Below are 8,236 nucleotides of genomic sequence, written 5' to 3'. Positions count from 1 at the left end.
TTTGGGCAAAGAGAATGTAAGAGATGACATGTCTCCACCTGCCTTTGAAGGTCACAAGACTAGGAATCATATTCAGGTAATGGGGTGGCAGAGGGAGGATGAATAACACAGAGCTGGTAAAAAGTCATGAGTTTACATAAGTGAGGATACTCCAGAGGCCAGTTGGGAAATATGTGACTCAATTGACAATGTTGCAGTTAGAAACACTTGGTCAGCAATATCACATTTAATCAGCTCTCCCACATCTTGACCAGATATTTATGGACTGGACTTGGAGGCAACCAGACCCTCTCCACACATCATCTTTCAAAACCTCAGACACTAAAAGACACAATCTCCATTGAAATCAGATTGTTTGACATAACAGTCTCTTCTATAACTCACTTCTTTTAAACTGTATTGATCATGTAAGACTTGAGATAATACAAAATTAAGCATGAAAACTATACCAGACACATAAGTCATCGGCCTACTCTTCAGTCAAGCAAAGAAGGACTTAAAATTTTTAAAATAAGTGATGTGACCCATAATAATGTTGCACTTAAATTGCTAAATACTACCTTCCAACTTCACTACCTGAATCACACATATTATTTGACAGATACGTAAGAGTTATTTTCTAGACCTTAACATTTGCATTACATTATAGGTACAAAAATTTTTAATGTTTTTTCCCAAGACTTACCTTTAAAGAGATAACTTCAAAAGTTGAATTGCCTTGTTACAAATTTACTTTTGTTGCTGCTCTTCAGTCGACTGATATGGGTCCAGGAAAGTGTTTTGTTTTTTTTTTTTAAGTTATGCTTTCTTAAAGCTGTCATATTATCATTGTTTACTAAGAAGGAAATCTCAATCTGAATTTCTAAAATCTATGGTTCCGTCTACTGGCAACCTGAGTACTGTTTTATATTGCACTACAACATTTCAATCAAACTGCATGGTTTTTACATGTGCTACATTTTAAGAGAAGACTTTCATTGCCCATCTGTAAGCCCAAACCAAAGCAAATACTATGAATACAAACATTAATGTATACTTGATATGATGGATATAAAACACTTTGTATCTTAGTCAGTCACACACACCATCGAAAATAAAAGCCTTACCTGCTTAATGGCTTCCCCCAACTGCCATGGCTCTCCATGTATCTTCACCAACTCTGCTAGCTATTGAATAATTCTGCACTATGCATGAATCTTAGCTTCTACTATATGTTCTATCCACTCTTTTTGCTAATTGCCTAGCATGAACTAGTGTCTCAGGGATTAAATTCATCTGGTTTACCATAGAGTAACATTGTTTTCTGTTCTGAACATAGGTGCATGTTCACTAGATGTTCTCTGACGATTATAATAGTATCACACATTATTTTGTATCCTTCACTCAGTGATATAAAATGCAACCAAAGTTCTTGCCTTAATGGAAATTATGGTACAAATAACTACAAGATCCCTAACAATTACCTCTATTGTTGTATATTTTTTTATTAGAGTACACATTAATAATGTATTTCTGTAAGAGAAATACATTCCTATATTGCTTGGTATGTGTGCCCTTAACCTTGACTTACACCTGAAAAATGCAGGGAGCAAGAACCTGAAAGAAGTGCCCTATGACCACAGAGCAGAGGTGGTTGAAGGGAAGAAGGGCACCAGGGGAAGGAAAGTCGGCTGTGTGTCTGCCCTACCACTGCCCTCCCTCATAGATGTCTGGAGTAGCCCAAGCTTGAGAAATAGAGTAGTCTTCACTTCAAATAGGGTTTAGAGGTTTTATTATTATACAAGTCTGAAGCTTCTAACTATAGAAATTAGACTATTCTTAGAGTCAAAAGTGGCATAAGGAGTTTTTATTATGTGAAAATAGCTATAAAATCATGGGACATGGACTTCCCTGATGGCACAGTGGTTAAGAATCTGCCTACCAATGCAGGGGACACAGGTTTGAGCCCTGGTTCAGGAAGAACCTACATGCCACAGAGCAACTAAGCCCGTGTGCCACAACTACTGAGCCTGTGCTCCAGAGCCCGTGAACCACAACTACTGAACCTGCATGCCACAACTGGCGCAGCCCATGCACCTAGAGCCCGTGCTCTGCAACAAGAGAAGCCACCACAATGAGAAGCCAGCACACCGCAACAAAGAGTAGCCCCTGCTCACCGCAGCTAGAGAAAGCCCGTACACAGCAATGGAGACCCAACACAGCCCCCAAAATTAATTAATTAATTAATTTAAAAATCAATTAATTAATTAATTTTTTAAAAAATCATGGGACATGCTGGACATTTCTCAAGAGGCAGGATAAATCCTAGCACCACAGTGGGGAAAGAGTAAGTCATTTCCTGCAGTTACCTTATGAGTCTTACACATTAAAAATACCACTCCCACTAATATTTTACTTAGAATTTGTTCAAGTTTATTCTAAGTGTAAGTTGCCCATTGTTCTCTTTTCTCAAACTATCTTTATCAATTTTTGGTATTAAGATGTTGCTAACTTTATAAAATGAATCTGAACTTTCCTGCTTTTTCTATAATTGGAATGATTTAAACAATTAAGAAATCTCTTCTTTAAGGGATATATAAATCTGCTGTAAAATTGCTTGAACCTCTTGCCTTTTTTAATGGTATATCATGATCTTACACACACTTATATGGCAATTAATCAATTCAAGTTTTCTACTTGCTTTCTGGTCAATTTTAGTTGATATTTTGCTAAGGCATCATGCATTTCCACTAGATTTTTAAAAAATATTTCCAGAGAGTTACACATAATATTTTCTTATTCTCTTACTCTACTCTATATCCATGACTATATTTGGTTTCTCATCTTTATTTTTGTACTTTAAATTTTTTTTCCTTAATTATGTTTGCCATTGGTTGATTTATTTCAGAAGTTATATAGTAGGAATCTATTTTTCATTTTATTTATCCTTCCTACTCCATTTTTGGTTTCATTCTAATTAATATCAGCTTTTATCTTTATGAACTTGCTTTTCCTCCTCTTTACAGTTTGACCTTGTTGTGACATTTCTTACTTCTCAGGTTGTTGCCTCTAAACACTTTCCCTCCCCCCTCAAAACACCCAGTGACTCTGCCAACAGTTTTCCATCTACAGTCCTTCCTCATTATCAGTCACCAATCACCCTCCCAGTCATCTCTGCTCGTTCCTTATAGATTTTACAACTTTTCACACCCTCTTTCCCTCCACCACTATCATTTCATTATTCTCAGGGGCTTCACCGTTCATGTAGGTGATTCATTCTGCCCTGCATCTCTGTGTCATGACCTTCTCACTTCCAGTAATGTTTTTCTCTACCTCAGTCACCCAGACCTTTCATTATGACATCTATGACTTCATAGAACTTGTCACAGCCAATATTTGCTTTGCCTCCAAAACAAAGATCTCTAGAATGACACTCCAGAATGATAACTACTTCCTATCTTTCTATCTCCTTACATGTAATACTTCCATTCCATTAATTCTTCAATCCATTGACCCTATCATTAGGTTACAGTCTATCACCCTCTTCATGTTTCCAATTCTCTTACTACCCAAATTAAAGCCCATGCCATCATCATAATTACTCCCTTATAGACTCAATTCCCTCAATGTCTGTTATGGACTGAATGTTTGTCTTCCACTAAAATTCACATATTGAAATCTTAACCACCAGTGTCATGATATTAAGAGGTGGGGGCCTTTGGAAGGTGATTTAGTCATGAGGGTGGAGCCCTCCTGACCAGGATTAGTGCCCTTGTGAAAGAGAACCCACAATAGCTCTCTTCCTACTATGTGAAGATACAACAAGAAGTCAGACTTACAACCCAGAAGAGAGGCCTTACCAGACCCAACTATGTTGGTACCCTGGCCTCAGACTTCCAGCCTCCAGAAACGTGAGAAATAAATTTCTGTTGTTTATAAGTCATTCAGTCTATTGTACTGTGTGATAGCAGCCTGAACTGACTAAAACAATTTCCTATTCTCTATTTCCCCCTGTAGTCCCTGGAAAAATCAAACCCCAAACTCACCTCTGCCTAGTCCATGGCTACCTTTGAAGGAAACCTCACAAGTGTGCACACTTACCTCACTTGAAATTTATACTCACAGATCTTCAGTGGGCTTTTGGTACTGCTCAACAGTTCCACTACATTTCTTCTAATCTCAAAAACCACACCTGCTCTCCTTAAACATTCAAAACCTTTCCACACCTGTCACTCTCAGTTGATGACATCATCTCTCATTTCATTGAAAAGATATACACAATCAGAAAACCATAACAAACCTAACTAATGGTACTGACTGATTTCCTGTCATAATTGATGAACTGCTCCTGCTTCAATCTAAAACCAAGACCTCCACCAGATTCCATCCCCTATCTCTTCTTCAGTGATACATCTCTCTCCTGCCTCATCATTTTCATCATCATTCCCATCAGTCTGATGTAATATCACCAATCTTTAAAAAAAAAATTTAAATTTCGCTTGACTCCACATACCCTTTCAATCTCTCGAAATGTCTCTGTCCCCCTTTATAGCAAAACTATCCCCAAAAAGACACCTTTACTTGCTTTCTTTATTTCCTCATCTCCCATTTTCTTCTTTATCCATTCAAACCAGATTTTGGTCTCCAAAAATCTACTGAAATTGCTCTTATTCAGTTAAGAGCAACTTACCTCCCATCTAGTCAAATACAAGTGTCCATTTCATCAGCATTTGATACAGATGACCTCTCTCTCCTTGAAATATTTTTTCCTTTAGCATCAAAGTATCCTGTTATAGTATGCTCCAATAGTTCATGGGCAATAACCTATGGTGTGCAAAAATGTAAATTTAAATTTTTTTCATCTATAACTAAAGTTAGTTTCTATTTGAGTACTTATTCTGCCTAATGACACAAAATATAATCCAGCTGGCTCCATGTAAACTCAATCATTTGAGTGTCCTTTGCTGTTTCCTCCTTAGATGTTTAACCACTAACTTGGAGATCTCCAGAGATCCTTAAACTCCTGTGTGCCATGGACCCCTTTAACAGCTTGGTAAAAACTCTGGACCTTTTCTTAGGATGATGTCTTTAAAGGCATAAAATAAAATTTATAGAATTATAATGGGAAAATTCACATCAAAATACAGTTGTCAAAATACCTTAAAAACTATTTTATGATATGTGACATTCTTTTTAATGCATTAAATTATGAGATCAAGTGGAAGGTTCCATAACCATTGCAATCTCAAAGTAGTAATGATGAGTTTCCAGGGAAGCTATACTTTAGGATATCTACAACTGCCATAATATGCTATAAAAAGGTCTCTGATTTCTATTGGTGACAAAGTCACATGTACTGCAAATATTGCTATGGTTTATAGGCTACATTTATAAAGAAAGGAAATGCTAATTTCAGAAGTTAATGAAAAGAAAGATGTATTTTTTTACCCAGGTTCTCAGACTCCCTGAATTCTATCCACAGACCCCTTAGGGATCCATGGATCCCATATTAAGAATGCCTTATTTAATATTTGCTTGTTAAGTGATCTCATGCAGTCCATGGATTTAAAAACTAGCTACATGCTGATGGGTTCTAAACATAGATCTCTAGCCCCAGCCTCTCTCCTGAGTGTCAGACTTGTGTATGGAACTGTCTACTGAATATCTCTACTTGGATGTCTAATAGATATCTCAAGTATATCATGCCACACACTAAACTCTACATCCTTTACCCTTGCAAAGTTCAGCAAATGGCACTACCAGTCACCCAGTTGCTCAGGGAAAAAATCAAAAAGTCATCCTAGATTACTCTTTTCTTTATACCCCTCATGTCCAGTCAACTATCCCTTCAGACTGAATCCCAAATCTGACCACTTTTTTTTTAGCATCTCTGCTGTTACCATCCTGATCTCAGCTGCCATCACCACTTACGTGTAGGACAAAGATAGTCTCCCAATGAATCTCTGTATCTCCAATTTGTGCCCTTACGGTCTCTTCACCAAATAACATCAAAAATGTCCTTTACAAAAATAAATAGAATCATACGTCTTCCCTCCTAAAAACCCTTAAGTGGCTTCCCATCATACAAGAATAAAATCCAAATTCCCAAACAATCATGGCTCACAAGTTTCTACGTGATCTTCCATCTTTATGACTTCATCTCCCAGCACTGTCCAGCTTGCTCATGCTGCTGTGGGACACTAGAATATCTTGCTGCTTCCCAAGCACAGCAAGCTTGTTTGGACCCAGGCTCTTTGCATGTGCTATCTTCCGGCTTGGAACGCCCTTCCCTGAGATCTTTGCATATCTCACTCCCTTGACTCAGGCCTCTGTTCAAATATTACCTTTTCAGAAGTGTTGTCTATGATGGCCCTCTAAAATAAACCCCCAATTCCCTAGCCCTTTACCCACTTTATCTCCACCACTATTAATACTACTTATATATTATAGTTTTGACCAATAACATTCTCTGTAAATATTCCATCAATAGAATTTCTATGCAATTAGCACAAGGATTTGATACCAAAACCCCATCTTACTCGATATCTAAAATATGTTTTAAAAAATAAAAATAAAAACATATATGAGCCTAAAAACAGGAGAGTGAAAAATTCAGTGCCATAAATGAGAAGAAAATTCATATCCAAAGCCACGGGGCTGAGCAAAAGTGAAACCATGTGGCCTTTGAAAATGTGCAGGCCAAAAAGATGTTTTAGGGTTTAGTTATAAAACCAGGAGCCAGGAAAGACACACCATCCTTAAACAGAGTCCAACAAAACTCAGCCACTACCTATGGTTATGGTCCAGGCTGTGGGAGGTGGGGGAGTTGCCAGAGAGAGTTTTGAAGCCCTTAGCCATGTTGCACATATATGCAAAGCTAAATGGTACATAAAATCTAAGTATAAACACTAGTATACAAACTAACTTGAAGTCAGTAAATGCAACAGAACTACAGCAGAAACCATAGTGGAACCACCTTAGGAATGCCTGTGCAAATTAGGTCAATCAGAGAGGTCTTGAGTAAAATATTCTTCACCAGAAATGAGCTCATTCATAAAAATAATAAAGCACACAAAGGAAACACACCATCACTAGAGATAATCAGCAAATGGAACAAATGGAGAATTCACCAGGGAAGAACTAGAGCACATAAAACTAAATCTTAAAGGGTCTTTAAAGTAAATATGTTTTTAAATGTTTAAAGACATAGGAAATAATAGAATTTATAAAGTAAGAACAGGACATTTTGCCCACTCCACAATAGACATTCTAGTTGCTATAAGTGTCACCTTTCATTCTGTCCTTATCCTATATCTTGTAGCCCACAAATAATTATCATGAAAGTAATTATTTCTCCATTCATATGGGGGCATGGTGGGTTATCAACAGGTGAATGGTGAAATTCCATGGAACAGTGGTTTATAATAGCTGTGAGACTGATCTCATCAGATTTTAAGGTTTATGGGTCTACATCTATACTGTCTAGCTCAGTAGAAACCACTACGTGAGAAGAAAGAGAATGTACGACTTCTAAAATATTATTATTTAAAAAAATAAAACCTAGAATAAAACATTTAAAAGTTAATAATAACAGCAAGAGACTTCTAAGTTGTGAGACCTAGTTTCATAGCTAATCACAACAGAGGCTCGCATTACAGCCCAAAAACTTCAAACAGCTTTTAAATCCAAGGGTGCAGTTCAGTATCCTTCTGGCCTAGGCTGACTCTAATTCTAGATTTGGCTATTCACTATATTAAGAAGTTCTCATCAGAAAACGAACAAAGCCAAACCAGGATCACAGTTTCCAAACTCAATTCAAGAATTACATACACTAGCTGAGACTACCCATTATGTCATTTTTTTTAGGATATCACTTTAAAAGGCCAAAAAGAAATTCTAAAGTTTAAAACTAAAATACTAGAAAATGAAATGGTTATAGAGTAAACTAGGCATAGCTGAACAAAGACTTAGTGAATCAGAATATAGATGTGAGAAAAATCATCCAAAACATGGCACAAAGTGATGGGACATATTAAAAAAATGTGAAGAAAATTTATATCCTTAGATGCATATTTGTAGAAAACAAGAAAGACTGGGAATTAATGAGCTAAAAATTCTGTTAAAGAAGCTGGACAAAGAAAGCTAGAGTAAATATAAAGAAAAAGGAAGGAAATAATAAAGATAAAAAACAGAAAATAATGAAGTAGAACACAAAGAAAGCTTAGAGATAATTGACAAAAACAATTGAGCTTTTGAC

The sequence above is a fragment of the Monodon monoceros genome, unplaced genomic scaffold (assembly GCF_005190385.1).
Source record: "Monodon monoceros isolate NGI ecotype Baffin Bay Population unplaced genomic scaffold, NGI_Narwhal_1 Super_Scaffold_13, whole genome shotgun sequence".
Classification (NCBI taxonomy): domain Eukaryota; kingdom Metazoa; phylum Chordata; class Mammalia; order Artiodactyla; family Monodontidae; genus Monodon; species Monodon monoceros.
This window is presented reverse-complemented; position numbering follows the sequence as displayed.